Source organism: Myxine glutinosa, chromosome 14 (assembly GCF_964187855.1).
Source record: "Myxine glutinosa chromosome 14, kmMyxGlut1.1, whole genome shotgun sequence".
Taxonomy (NCBI): Eukaryota; Metazoa; Chordata; class Myxini; order Myxiniformes; family Myxinidae; genus Myxine; species Myxine glutinosa.
In genome coordinates this window covers 22,328,289-22,343,958 of record NC_136274.1, presented here as the reverse complement: position 1 = coordinate 22,343,958, position 15,670 = coordinate 22,328,289, and the positions used below count along the sequence as shown (strand labels likewise).

At 45.9% G+C, this 15,670-nt stretch overlaps 2 protein-coding genes across 2 annotated transcripts in view; one reads left to right on the top strand and one right to left on the bottom strand.

The window, feature by feature from the left end:
• The window catches only part of CHM (CHM Rab escort protein), a 1,037,168-nt gene that overhangs the window by 240,440 nt on the left and 781,058 nt on the right, over positions 1–15,670 (bottom strand). The window lies entirely within an intron of this gene.
• LOC137439471 (dachshund homolog 1) overlaps positions 1–15,670 on the top strand; it is a gene marked incomplete in the record, with an annotated part of 165,664 nt that overhangs the window by 116,152 nt on the left and 33,842 nt on the right.

Here is a 15,670-nt window from a genome sequence, read left to right as displayed (position 1 = left end):
ATGTTGAGGGAGACGGCTCTGATTTCCTGTCTGGTGTTGAGGACCTCCATCCATTTTTTAGACAGCAGAAGCAGCATGTCCAGAGTAGAGTGACCTGGTCTGAATCCAAATTGATGATGAGAGATCAAGCCATTGGAGAAGAGGAAGGTGTTAATGTCAGAAGTGATGATTGATTCCATGACTTTGCTGATAATTGGGAGCAGGCTGATTGGTCTGTAGTTGCAAGGATCTGTTTTTGCACCTTTTTTGTGTAAAGCGGTAATGTTGGCTGATTTCCAAACTGATGGCAGATGACCTTATGCAAAAGAGAGAGTGAAGAGAATAGAGAGAGGGTGTGAAAGAGCGACAGAGCAGAATTTTAGGACCCGTGGGCTGATGCCGTCTGGTCCAGTTGCAGAATCAGAGTCGATGTTTGACAGAAACTTCTCCACCTTGTCAGGAGAAGGACGCGGAGTCCAGGAGCAGCTGGGTACGACTGGGTAAGGTGGGTAGAGGGAGCAATGGGTTTGGAACACAAGATTTTGAGGCAAACACAGAGTTGAGGCATTCAGCTTTTTCACGTGCGGTGACAGCTGTGTAGCCGTTTGAGGTAAGGGAGGCAATGGAAAGAGGAACAAACACCAGAAACAGATTTGACCAGACCCCACCAAGATTTGGAGGAGGGAGACAGGTTTGAGAGTTCAGTCTTGAGAGTAGCGAGATAATGTTTCCTGGCTCTCCTGAGGGTCGACACACACTTGTTCCAAGCTTTGTGTGAGGAACTGAGATTGCCTTCCATTGGATTAGCCTTCAATGAGGCGAAGGCAAGTTGTTTCAGGGCAACTGCCTCACCATAAGCTTCAGTGTACCATGGACGGGAGGAAGGGTATGACAGCTGAAGATGAGTTGGGATAAATCTGTGCATGAGAGAGAGCAGTTTATTTTGGAAGAATTCCCAGTAAGAGTTGATGTCAGAGGCAGTAGAGATGGGAGACCAGTCCAGATGATTGATGGCTGCTTGAAGACCGTGCCAGTCGGCCTGAGTGAAATGGCAGACTCGTTGGCGCTGAGGAGGCTCTCTGAGAATGGTCAGAGAGATGTCCACTTTAAAAGCATATGATCTGATTAACCGATTGGAGCAGAAGAAGAACAGCAGACATTTGCAGGGAAGTTAGTCATAACCAAGTCAAGAAGAGACTCAGATCCGGGTCAGGAAATTGACAGATTGTGTCAGTCCCAATGAGTCGCAGAATTTGCCGCGGTGCCATGGCTGGTGTGAGCGTTACCCCACCCAGACAGCTGGCATGATGACAATTGAAAATTGCAGTTGGCATTGAATTACCAATCGTAACGATAGGCAACCCACCTCAGCATGACAAGCAGAACATCTTCAAGACTTCCGACTGACCGAAATAAATCCTAAACAAAGACTTTAAATGGTCTTTAAATATTACTAACTACAACCTGGATTTCTGGCTGCAGGTTAAAATATTGCACAAACTAAGGAGATTAATGAAAATCGGGAAGATGTAAGCGTGCGGAGATGTCCTTGGGAATAGTATGGTGTACACTGACCATTCAGGATGCAAAGTCGAGCAAGTCAGAGAGAAGGCAAGAAATTGGCACGACACCTACCTCGACTACTTGATATTCTTATTAAATGAAACCTACATTGCCAAACTGGCTGATATTCCCATTCCATGACACCTACTTCGACTACTTGATATTCCCATTAAATGACACCTACATTGCCAAACTGGCTGATATTCCCATTCCATGACACCTACCTCGACTACTTGATATTCCCATTAAATGACACCTACATTGCCAAACTGCCTGATATTCCCATTTCATGACACCGACATTGCCAAACTGGCTGATATTCCCAATCCATGGCACCTCCATTGCTAAACCACCTCATATTCCCAATCCATTGCACCTCCATTGCCAAACTGCCTGATATTCCCATTGCACGACACCTACATTACCAAACCGCCTGATATTCCCAATCCATGGCACCTCCATTGCCAAACTGCCTGATATTCCCATTCCATGACACCTACTTCGACTACTTCATATTCCCATTAAATGACACCTAGATTGCCAAACTGGCTGATATTCCCATTCCATGACACCTACTTCGACTACTTGATATTCCCATTAAATGACACCTACATTGCCAAACTGCCTGATATTCCCATTCCATGACACTGACCTCGACTACTTGATATTCCCATTAAATGACACCTACATTGCCAAACTGCCTGATAATCCCATTCCATGACACCTACATTGCCAAACTGCCTGATATTCCCATTCCATGACACCAACATTGCCAAAACTGCCTGATATTCCCATTTCATGACACCTACATTGCCAAACTACCTGATATTCCCATTTCATGACACCTACATTGCCAAACTGCCTGATATTCCCATTTCATGACACCTACATTGCCAAACTGGCTGATATTCCCAATCCATGGCACCTCCATTGCTAAACCGCCTGATATTCCCAATCCATTGCACCTCCATTGCCAAACTGCCTGATATTCCCATTGCACGACACCTACATTACCAAACCGCCTGATATTCCCAATCCATTGCACCTCCATTGCCAAACTGCCTGATATTCCCATTGCACGACGCCTCCATTGCCAAACTGGCTGATATTCCCATTCCATGACAGCTACTTCGACTACTTGATATTCCCATTAAATGACACCTACATTGCCAAACTGCCTGATATTCCCAATCCATGACACCTACATTGCCAAACTGCCTGCGATTCCCAATCCATGACACCTACATTACCAAACCACCTGATATTCCCATTCCATGACATCCATTTTCCATGACATTTTCCTGGTCTTTTCACCCCATACTTCCTTGTTTTAAAATCTCAACTCAAAAAAAAAAAACCAAAAAAATATTTCCTTCTCTGTTCTTATCCGTTTGTTCGTTCGTTCTTCGACCACGTTGTTCGTGATCACGTGATCACGTTGTTAAAAAAATGTTTAAACTGTCCCCTGAAGAACTGTATTCTGTCGTATACTATAACACCTTTTGATTCTTCTTCTATAAAAGGATGCTTTCGACTTGCTCACCAAATCTATTCACTCCAAAAAAAAATTCCATCTCTTACAGTGCCTCTTTCATACATTCCCTAAACTCTCCAGCACTCCACCCATCCTTCAGCGCCCTCAAACGTATTTGTGACTCAAACTTCTCAAGAAACTCATTTTGCAATAAATGTTCGTTTCCCATTAATCGTCCACTTTTCAAAATCCAATCTCACCCCTCCCCTCCAAATCTTCCCCATCATCCCTTCCTTCCAAAACTTCCCCATCACCCCTTCCCTCCAAAACTTCCCATCACCCCTCCCCTTCAAAACTTCCCCATCACCCCTCCCCTCCAAATCTACCCCCTTGCCCCTCCCCTCCAAATCTTCCCCATCACCCATCTCTTTCAAATATTCCCCCTTGCCCCTCCCCTCCAAATCTTCCCCATCACCCATCCCTTTCAAATCTTCCCCCTTGCCCCTCCCCTCCAAATCTTCCCCATCACCCCTTCCCTCCAAAACTTCCCCATCACCCCTCCCCTCCAAAACTTCCCCATCACCCCCACCCCTCTAAATCTTCCCCTTTGCCCCTCCCTTCCAAATCTTCCCCATCACCCATCCCTTTCAAATCTCCCCCCTTGCCCCATTCCCTCCTAAACTCCCCCCACACCTCTCCCCTCCGAGACTCTCCCTCGCTCCTCCCCTCCTAGACTCCCCTCTCACCCCTCCTCCTCAAAGCGTCCTCCCTGCTTCTTCCCCCTTCCAACTTTCACCTTCATCTCCCTCAACCTTCTGCCTCACTCTTCCCCCTCCTCAAATAACACCTCACTGCGCCTCACCCAATCACCATCAAACCTTTTGTCCACCCCATTCTTCCCTTTCTCCAAGCTATTCTGAAATCTCTGACACACCTTCAACAGCTCTCCCTACCTCTTCCTCCTCTTCCTCCTCTTCCACATCTTACCCTAGCGCTCCCCTACCCCCCCTGTTCTGTATCCGATGCTCCCCCTTCCTCTTCTTTAACAGCATGGACCTCAAACATCCGGGTCTTCGCTCAAACTTGACTGATCTCTCCATACAGGTTGCTTCTGACAAACCAGACGTGATCTGCTTAACAGAAACTTTCTTCCTTCATGATGTCTCTGATTCCTTGGTATCTCTCCCAGGTTACTCCCTCCTCTGGTATGATAGACCTGAGCCTCGTCCTGGAGGTGGGGTTGCTATCTTTATTAAAAAAACTCTCTTCCTTACTCGCCCTGCACTGCCCTCTCTCCCCCTCACCCCCAGGAATACCTTTGGCTACGGCTTCCCCTTCGCTCCCAACTTTTGTTCATATGTGTGTTGTACCGTGCACCAAACAGTGATGACTCCATCTACATCTCGCTGTCTGATAATATGGACCAACTTCTATCTACCCATCCCAACTCTCTCTTCCTCATATGTGGTGATTTCAATTGTCACCATGCCAGTTGGCTGGGTGTGGGTACCGCTCTCACCAGCCATGGCTCTTCAGCAAAGGACTTCTGTGACTCACTGGGACTGACACAATCTGTCAATTTCCCGACCCGGATCTCAGTCAACGGAGTATCTTCTCTTCTGGACTTGGTTATGACTAACTTCCCTGAAAATGTCTGCTGCTCTTCTTCTGCTCCAATCGGCTCATCTGATCATGTGCTTGTTAAAGTGGACATCTCTCTGACCATTCTCAGAGAGCCTCCTCAGCTTCGACGAGTCTGGCATTTCACTCAGGCCAACTGGCACGGTCTTCAAGCAGCCATCAATCATCTGGACTGGTCTCCCATCTCTACCGCCTCTGACATCAACTCATCCTGGGAATTCTTCCAAAGTAAATTGCTCTCTCTCATGCACAGATTCATCCCATCTCGTCTTCAGTTGTCATACCCTTCCTCCCATCCATGGTACACGGAATCTTATGGTGAGGCTATTGCCCAGAAACAACTTGCTTTCGTCTCATGGAAAGCAAATCCAACGGAAAGAAATCTCATTTCCCTTTCACAAAGCCTGAAACAAGTGTGTGTCCACCCTTAGGAGAGCCAGGAAACAATATCTCTCCGTTCTCAGGACCGAACTCTCTTATCTGTCTCTCTCTTCCAAATCCTGGTGGCGTCTGGTCAAATCTGTTTCTGGTGTTTGTTCCCCCTCCATCCCCTCCCTCACCTCAAACGGCCACACGGTTGACCCCGCACGTGAAAAAGCTGAATGCCTCAACTCTGTGTTTGCCTCTAAATCTTATGTCCCAAACCTATCCCTCTCTGTACCCACCGTACCCAGTCGTACCCAGCTGCTCCTGGACTCTGTGTCCTTTCCTCCTGACAAGGTGGAAAAGTTTCTGTCAACCCTCGACTCTGATTCTGCAACTGGACCTGACGGCATCAGCCCACGGGTCCTAAAATCCTGTTCTGCCGCTCTTTCACTCCCTCTCTCTGTTCTCTTCACCCTCTCCTTTGCTCAAGGTCGTCTGCCATCTACTTGGAAATCTGCCAACATCACCGCTTTGCACAAAAAAGGTGAAAAAACAGATCCCAGCAACTACAGACCAATCAGCCTTCTCCCAATTATCATCAAAGTCATGGAATCCATCATTGCTTCAGATATGAAATCTTTCCTCTTCTCCAATGGCTTGATCTCTGATCATCAATTTGGTTTCAGACCTGGTCACTCTACTCTGGACATGCTGCTTCTGCTTTCTCAACAATGGATGGAGGTCATCAATGCCAAACAGGAAATTAGAGCTGTCTCCCTTGACATATCACGTGCCTTCGATAAGGTCTGGCACCCCGCTCTGCTCACCAAACTCTCCTATTTTGGTATCCATGGAAATCTCCACGCATGGCTGGCGGACTTCCTCTCTAGTCGTAGTCAACGTGTGGCCCTGAATGGGTTTCTCTCATCTCCTCTTCCTGTTCAGGCTGGAGTTCCCCAAGGCAGTGTTCTGGGCCCTGTGCTTTTTCTGGTCTTCATCAATGATCTCTCCGACTCTCTTGAAAATCATCTCTATCTCTTTGTTGATGACTCTACTCTCTGTCGCTCCATTCTTCATCCCTCAGATCGGCAGTCTGCAGCCTCCTCACTGTCTGCAGACCTGGACAAAATCACAGACTGGGCAAACAAGTGGAACATGTCTTTCAATCCTGACAAATCTCACACTCTTACGATGTCTCTCCGAAAAGACCAACTGGACAACCCTCCCATCCACTTTCTGAATAATCCTCTCCAAGAAGTTCTGTCACTCAAGCTTTTGGGTCTCACTATCTGCCATGATCTTTCCTGGGAAAACCACATTTCAAATCTGGCCTCCAAAGCCAGTTGCCGACTGGGCATCCTCCGTCGTGCGAAGTCCTTCCTTGGCACACCTGAGCTCCTCACCACATACAAGGCTTTCATCCGCAGCTCAATGGAATACTGCTCTCCCCTCTGGTCTGGTGCTCCTGCCTCACACCTAGCTCGTCTTCACGCTGTTGAAACCAAAGCGTTCAGAATCATTGGAATCTCCCGCGATGAAGCTAACTCCAAGGGCCTTTCACTCACTCACCGCAGGCAGGTTGGTGGTCTTTCCGTCTTCTACCGACTCCTCTGTGGCCTTGCCCCCCCCCCCCCCCAGCTCTCTCTGGGCTCTGTCCCGCAAATATTCCTACAGGTCGCACAAGATCTACCTGCATCCCACTTATGGTTAAACTGCCAAAATCAAGACTCTCTGCTCACCTTCACTCCTTCATTCCTCTTTTCTCCCGCCTCTGGAACAAACTCCCTCACTCTCTTCAATCCCACTCCACCCTCCAGGTCTTTAAAACAGCTGTTCACCACCATCTCTTATCTTCCCCCATCCAAAACCTTGATCTTTTCTACCCCCGCTAATTTCACCCCAATTCCATATTTTTGAAATACCAACTTCTGTCCTGGAAGTCCTTGGTGTCCTTGTGTTTTATACTTCTCCCACCCCCCCCCCCCCTTCCCACGCCTCCTCCCCCCAAGCCCTCTCCCTCCCACACATCTCCCTGCTCACAAATGTTGTGTTGTGTGCTTCCCCTTCTCTCCCCATCTTGTGTTCCTCTCCCTCTTTTTATATATTTTGTTTGTCTCGTTGATTTGTTTGTGAAGTAAATGTTAGCTCTTTCACGAGCCTCGATTCAGTATACAAAAAAAAAAATCTACATTACCAAACTGCCTGCTATTCCCAATCCATGACATCTACATTGCCAAACTGGCTAATATTCCCATTCCTTGCCACCTACATTACCAAACTGCCTGCTATTCCCCATCCATGATACCTACATTGCCAAACTGCCTGATATTGCCATTCCATGACACCGACATTGTCAAACTGCCTGATACTCCCATTCCATGACACCTACATTACCAAAACCACCTGATATTCCCAATCCATGACACCTACATTACCAAACTGCCTGATATTCCCAATCCATGACACCTACATTGCCAAACTGCCTGCTATTGCCAATCCATGACACCTACATTACCAAACCACCTGCTATTCCCAATCCATGACACCTACATTACCAAACTGCCTGATATTCGCAATCCATGACACCTACATTGCCAAACTGCCTGCTATTCCCAATCCATGACATCTACATTGCCAAACTGCCTGATATTCCCATTCCATGACACCGACATTGCCAAACTGCCTGATATTCCCATTGCACGACACCTCCATTGCCAAACTGCCTGATATTCCCAATCCATGACACCTACATTGCCAAACCGCCTGATATTCCCATCCATGACACCTACATTACCAAACTTCCTGATATTCCCATTCCACGACACCTACATTGCCAAACTGCCTGATATTCCCAATCCATGACACCTACATTGCCAAACCGCCTGATATTCCCATTCCATGATACATACATTACCAAACTGCCTGATATTCCCATTCCATGACACCTACATTGCCAACCTGCCTGCTATTCCCAATCCATAACATCTACATTGCCAAACTTCCTGATATTCCCATTCCATGACACCTACATTGCCAAACTGCCTGCTATTCCCAATCCATGGCACCTCCATTGCCAAACTGCCTGATATTCCCATTCAATGACACCTACATTACCAAACTGCCTGATATTCCCAATCCATGACACCTACATTACCAAACTGCCTGATATTCCCAATCCATGACACCTACATTACCAAACTGCCTGATATTCCCCATCCATGACACCTTCATTACCAAACTGCCTGATATTCCCAATCCATGACACCTACATTGCCAAACTGACACCATGGCCCCTCTGAGGGCCTTCACTCACTCACCGCAGGCAGGTAGGTGGTCTTTCTGTCTTCTACCGACTCCTCTCCGGCCTTGCTCCCCCAGCTCCCTCTGTGCTCTGTCCCCCAAATATTCATACAGGTCGCACAAGGTCTGCCAGCAACCCTCTGATGGTTAAACTGCCGAAATCTCGGCTCTCTGCTCACCTTCACTCTTTCATTCCTCTTTCCTCCCGCCTCTGGAACAAACTCCCACACTCCCTTCAATCCCACTCCTCCCTCCAGGTCTTTAAAACAGCTGTTCACCACCATCTCTTATCTTCCCCCATCCAAAACCTTGATCTTTTCTACCCCCACTAATTTACCCCAGATCCACCTTGTTTGAAATTCCAACTTCTTTCCTGGAAGTCCTGGCAGTGTCCATATGTTTTATACCTCTCCCACCCCTCCCCCCCCCCCTTTCCATGCCTCCCCCCCAAAGCCCTCTCCCTCCCACAGATCTCTCGATGTCTCCATGTCTCTCGGTCCCTGCTCTCAAATGTTGTGTTTGTGTCCTTCCCCCTCTCTCCCCATCTTGTCTACCGCTCCCGATGTTATTTGTTTTATGTCTGTTTGTCTTTCTGTGTGATTAATGTTCGCTCTTTCACGAGCCTCGATCTTGTATACAAAAAAAACAAACAAAAAAAAAACTGCCTGCTATTCCCAATCCATGACACCTACATTACCAATCCACCTGATATTCCCAATTCATGACACCTACATTACCAAACCACCTGATATTCCCATTCCATGACGTCTACATTGCCAAACTGCCTGATATTCCCAATCCATGACACCTACATTGCCAAACTGCCTGATATTCCCAATCCATGACACCTACATTACCAAACTGCCTGATATTCCCAATCCATGACACCTACATTGGCAAACTGCCTGCTATTCCCAATCCATGACACCTACATTACCAAACCACATGAGATTCCCAATCCATGACACCTACATTACCAAACCACCTGATATTCCCATTCCATGACACCTACATTACCAAACTGCCTGCTATTCCCAATCCATGACATCTACATTGCCAAACTGGCTAATATTCCCATTCCATGCCACCTACATTACCAAACTGCCTGCTATTCCCCATCCATGACACCTACATTGCCAAACTGCCTGATATTGCCATTCCATGACACCGACATTGTCAAACTGCCTGATACTCCCATTCCATGACACCTACATTACCAAACCACCTGATATTCCCAATCCATGACACCTACATTACCAAACTGCCTGATATTCCCAATCCATGACACCTACATTGCCAAACTGCCTGCTATTGCCAATCCATGACACCTACATTACCAAACCACCTGCTATTCCCAATCCATGACACCTACATTACCAAACTGCTTGATATTCGCAATCCATGACACCTACATTGCCAAACTGCCTGCTATTCCCAATCCATGACATCTACATTGCCAAACTGCCTGATATTCCCATTCCATGACACCGACATTGCCAAACTGCCTGATATTCCCATTGCACGACACCTCCATTGCCAAACTGCCTGATATTCCCAATCCATGACACCTACATTGCCAAACCGCCTGATATTCCCATCCATGACACCTACATTACCAAACTTCCTGATATTCCCATTCCACGACACCTACATTGCCAAACTGCCTGATATTCCCAATCCATGACACCTACATTGCCAAACCGCCTGATATTCCCATTCCATGACACATACATTACCAAACTGCCTGATATTCCCATTCCATGACACCTACATTGCCAACCTGCCTGCTATTCCCAATCCATGACATCTACATTGCCAAACTGCCTGATATTCCCATTCCATGACACCTACATTGCCAAACTGCCTGCTATTCCCAATCCATGGCACCTTCATTGCCAAACTGCCTGATATTCCCATTCAATGACACCTACATTACCAAACTGCCTGATATTCCCAATCCATGACACCTACATTACCAAACTGCCTGATATTCCCAATCCATGACACCTACATTACCAAACTGCCTGATATTCCCCATCCATGACACCTTCATTAACAAACTGCCTGATATTCCCAATCCATGACACCTACATTGCCAAACTGACACCATGGCCCCTCTGAGGGCCTTCACTCACTCACCGCAGGCAGGTAGGTGGTCTTTCTGTCTTCTACCGACTCCTCTCCGGCCTTGCTCCCCCAGCTCCCTCTGTGCTCTGTCCCCCAAATATTCATACAGGTCGCACAAGGTCTGCCAGCAACCCTCTGATGGTTAAACTGCCGAAATCTCGGCTCTCTGCTCACCTTCACTCTTTCATTCCTCTTTCCTCCCGCCTCTGGAACAAACTCCCACACTCCCTTCAATCCCACTCCTCCCTCCAGGTCTTTAAAACAGCTGTTCACCACCATCTCTTATCTTCCCCCATCCAAAACCTTGATCTTTTCTACCCCCACTAATTCACCCCAGATCCACCTTGTTTGAAATTCCAACTTCTTTCCTGGAAGTCCTGGCAGTGTCCATATGTTTTATACCTCTCCCACCCCTCCCCCCCCCCCCTTTCCATGCTTCCCCCCCAAAGCCCTCTCCCTCCCACAGATCTCTCGATGTCTCCATGTCTCTCGGTCCCTGCTCTCAAATGTTGTGTTTGTGTCCTTCCCCCTCTCTCCCCATCTTGTCTACCGCTCCCGATGTTATTTGTTTTATGTGTCTGTTTGTCTTTCTGTGTGATTAATGTTCGCTCTTTCACGAGCCTCGATCTTGTATACAAAAAAAACAAACAAAAAAAAAAACTGCCTGCTATTCCCAATCCATGACACCTACATTGCCAAACTGCCTGCTGTTCCCAATCCATGACACCTACATTGCCAAACTGCCTGCTATTCCCAATCCATGACACCTACATTGCCAAACTGCCTGCTATTCCCAATCCATGACACCTACATTGCCAAACTGCCTGCTATTCCCAATCCATGACACCTACATTGCCAAACTGCCTGCTATTCCCAATCCATGACACCTACATTGCCAAACTGCCTGCTATTCCCAATCCATGACACCTACATTGCCAAACTGCCTGCTATTCCCAATCCATGACACCGACTTTGCCAAACTGCCTGATATTCCCATTCCATGACACCGACATTGCCAAACTGGCTGATATTCCCATTCCATGACACCTACATTGCCAAACTGCCTGCTATTCCCAATCCATGACACCTACATTGCCAAACTGCCTGCTATTCCCATTCCATGACACCTACATTGCCAAACTGGCTGATATTCCCAATCCATGACACCTACATTGCCAAACTGCCTGATATTCCCATTCCATGACACCTACATTGCCAAACTGCCTGCTATTCCCAATCCATGACACCTGCATTGCCAAACCGCCTGATATTCCCAAGCCATGACACCTACATTACCAAACCACCTGATATTCCCTATCCATGACGCCTACATTGCCAAACCACCTGATATTCCCAATCCATGACACCTACATTGCCAAACCGCCTGATATTCCCAATCCATGACACCTACATTGCCAAACTGCCTGCTATTCCTAATCCATGACACCTGCATTGCCAAACCGCCTGATATTCCCAATCCATGACACCTACATTACCAAACCGCCTGATATTCCCTATCCATGACACCTACATTGCCAAACTGCCTGATATTCCCAATCCATGACACCTACATTGCCAAACTGCCTGATATTCCCAATCCATGACACCTGCATTGCCAAACCGCCTGATATTCCCAATCCATGACACCTACATTACCAAACCGCCTGATATTCCCTATCCATGACACCTACATTGCCAAACCGCCTGCTATTCCCAATCCATGACACCTACATTACCAAACCGCCTGATATTCCCTATCCATGACACCTACATTGCCAAACCGCCTGCTATTCCCAATCCATGACACCTACATTGCCAAACTGCCTGATATTCCCAATGCATGACACCTACATTGCCAAACTGCCTGATATTCCCTATCCATGACACCTACATTGCCAAACCGCCTGCTATTCCCAATCCATGACACCTACATTGCCAAACTGCCTGATATTCCCAATGCATGACACCTTCCTTACCAAACCACCTGATATTCCCATTCCATGCACTATAACTATTGGTAACAAAACATGACGCCGATCGGAGGGTGTGCGGATGGTGTATTTAGAAGAGAACCAGGTGGAGGGGGTTGAATGATACATTTCAGTTTTCATTACCCCCGGTACCAATGGTGGATTGAGGTTATCTTTTAATCCCTGCTTGTCTGTGAGCAGGATATCTCAAAAAGTTATAGTCGGATTCGGCCGAAACTTGGTGGACAGGTTGGGTGTGTGACAAGGACGAATCGATTAGATTTTGGTGAAGATTCGATTCGGATCGAATCTCCGGATTTGGTGAAGATTGGAATACAGATCCGGATGAGAGAGTTATTTAATTTTAAGTGCTGGTTGCATCACTTCTGGTGGTCCTGCTGTGCTGCGGATGCAGTGCCCCCTGCGTGTTAGGGCGGGAAGATGGAATTTGGTCGATGGAAAAATGCCATGGGATCTGTTCCCGGACAAGGACCCTGGTTGAACATCAGTGTTACCATTGAGAGCGAACGGCGATTTATCGAAGTAGCGGCTAAAACTTTGTTAGGTGATGCACGATGCACCAGATACCACCAGTAATTTCCTCCTTTATTGGGAATATAACACCAGGTTGAGCAGGCAAGTTGGTTACGATTCTATTGAGCTCTGACATTTTTGTAGCAATTGCTATTTGTACAGATAACGCCATGTCCTACTGTTTTATATCGGTCACTCGGTACTTGTAAAAATCCATAGTTCCTGTGGTTAAGTGCACTACTTGTTCATTTTATGGATCCTACATATATTTAACCGATGTAAAAAAAAAAAACCTTCACAGATTCTCCACCGACTGACCCACAATTCGCTGGAGACATTTTATCGGAAACTGATCGATTTTTGCACAAGGCTTTGCCAACACAATTTAGTAGGGTCAATATACGAAAAAAACTCACCTAACCCCAAAGAAATTGATACAAAAGGTTTTTCAATGGTTTCTGGTACCATTGGGCATGCTAAATAACATACTAAAAATCTAGTAACATCTGACTTCCGGAAAGGGGTCATTTTCAAGATGGCGTCCAAGATGGCCACCGGGAGCTTAAAATGGCCATATCTCAATTATTATTCAACCTAGAAAGGTGGTTTTGGTGTCTAACCCTAGGTTTTAGGGCCCAAGGAATCCAATTGAATCAATAAAATTACCATCAGTTAATTATTTATCGACAAGTCCAAGATGGCACCCCAAGGTGACATCCTGATCCACTAAAATGGCTCTGCCGAATAGTAGTCAGCCTAGAGAGATATTTTCAGTGTATACCTAGGTTTAAGGCACCCAGGAAATCATCAAAATTACTTAAATAAGCACAAAGTAATCAGGTAATCCAGTAAGCCAGGTTTACCAGCCCATTAGGCATTTGTTGTCTTACAGGTAGTCGCTATTCATCGTCATCCTCCGACTCCTCTGGAAGAAACTTGTTATGTGGATTGTCACATTCTTCTTTAGCATGCCCAATGGTACCAGAATCCATTGAAAAACCTTTTGTATCAATTTTTGGGGGGTTCAACCATATATTGACCCCTCTATACTTTCGGTATCCACGAGACTCCAGAAATTTGTGACAGATTGCCTTAAGTTTCAACTGAATGTCATTTTGAAGGCTGATAATATGGATTTTGTTTATGCATACATGTACCAAATAATATACTTATTCCTTTTGAGATGAAAATTAATTGTTTGTCAGATTTTTCAGTCTGTCCTTTGTCCCTTGCCTGTCCCTTGCCATAAAATAGTCTGTCCCTTGCCATAACCTCTCAAGCTTTGTACAAACCTTTGTCTGTAATGATCACTGAATACTGTGGACTGGAGTCACAGGTGGCAGTGGTGTAGACACATTACACTCTTATCTCCAATCTGAAACACACACTTGGTTAATTAGCTGGTGAGTCAGAGGATGACGATGAATAGCGACTACCTGTAAGACAACAAATGCCTAATGGGCTGGTAAACCTGGCTTACTGGATTACCTGATTACTTTGTGCTTATTTAAGTAATTCTGATGATTTCCTGGGTGCCTTAAACCTAGGTATACACACTGAAAATATCTCTCTAGGTTGACTACTATTCGGCAGAGCCATTTTAGTGGATCAGGATGTCACCTTGGGATGCCATCTTGGACATGTCGATAAATAATTAACTGATGGTAATTGTATTGATTCAATTGGATTTCCTGGGCCCTAAAACCTAGGGTTAGACACCAAAACCACCTTTCTAGGTTGAATAATAATTGAGATATGGCCATTTTAAGCTCCCGATGGACATCTTGGACGCCATCTTGAAAATGACCCCTTTCCGGAAGTCAGATGTTACTAGATTTTTAGTATGTTATTTAGCATGCCCAATGGTACAGAATCCATTGAAAAACCTTTTGTTACAATTTTTTTGGGGCTCAACCATATATTGACACCTCTAATTGGCTGTGACAGTACATTGGAAATATCAGAGATGTTTTGGAAGTGGTGTGTGTGTATGTGTATGTGTGTGTGTGTGTGTGTGTGTGTGTATGTGTGTGTGTGTGTGTGTGTGTGTGTGTGTGTGTATGTATGTATATATATGTGTGTATGTATATATGTATGTATGTGTGTGTGTGTGTGTGTGTGTGTGTATGTATATATGTATGTATGTGTGTGTGTGTGTGTATGTATGTATATGTGTGTATGTATCTGTATGTATCTGTATGTAATATGTATATCACCCTGGTGATGTCGCTGTGCCTTCCCCGGTGCTCTCCACCCTTCACCCCTCCAACGAATTTACCTTGATCAGATGATAGATTGAATTAATGAGGTGTTGATAAGATGGAAGGCATGGTGGACCAAATGGCGTTGTCCTGCTTCAAAGTTCCTTGTCTATCCTCATATAATTACATCAGCCAATACCCCAACCCGCTCCTTTCCCCCCTGGCCCAACCTTATTTAAGTGCTTCTGTTTCAACCTCAGCAGATACTGTTGTGACTTTGTGTCGCACTGCAGTAGCACTCTGTCATTCTTCAATCATATTACATTATATTGAACAAGATTTGATTTATTCCCCACTCATTGGTAAAGATAAATGGTATTGGGACTGTTGCCATGCTTTTGTGTCATAATGACTGACACGATCGCTCAAAGGTAGCGCACTTACCTGTGAGCTCTCTTGTGTATTCGATCCTTGGCCCAACTATAAACCGTCAGGTTGGTGTTTCATCAATGGTC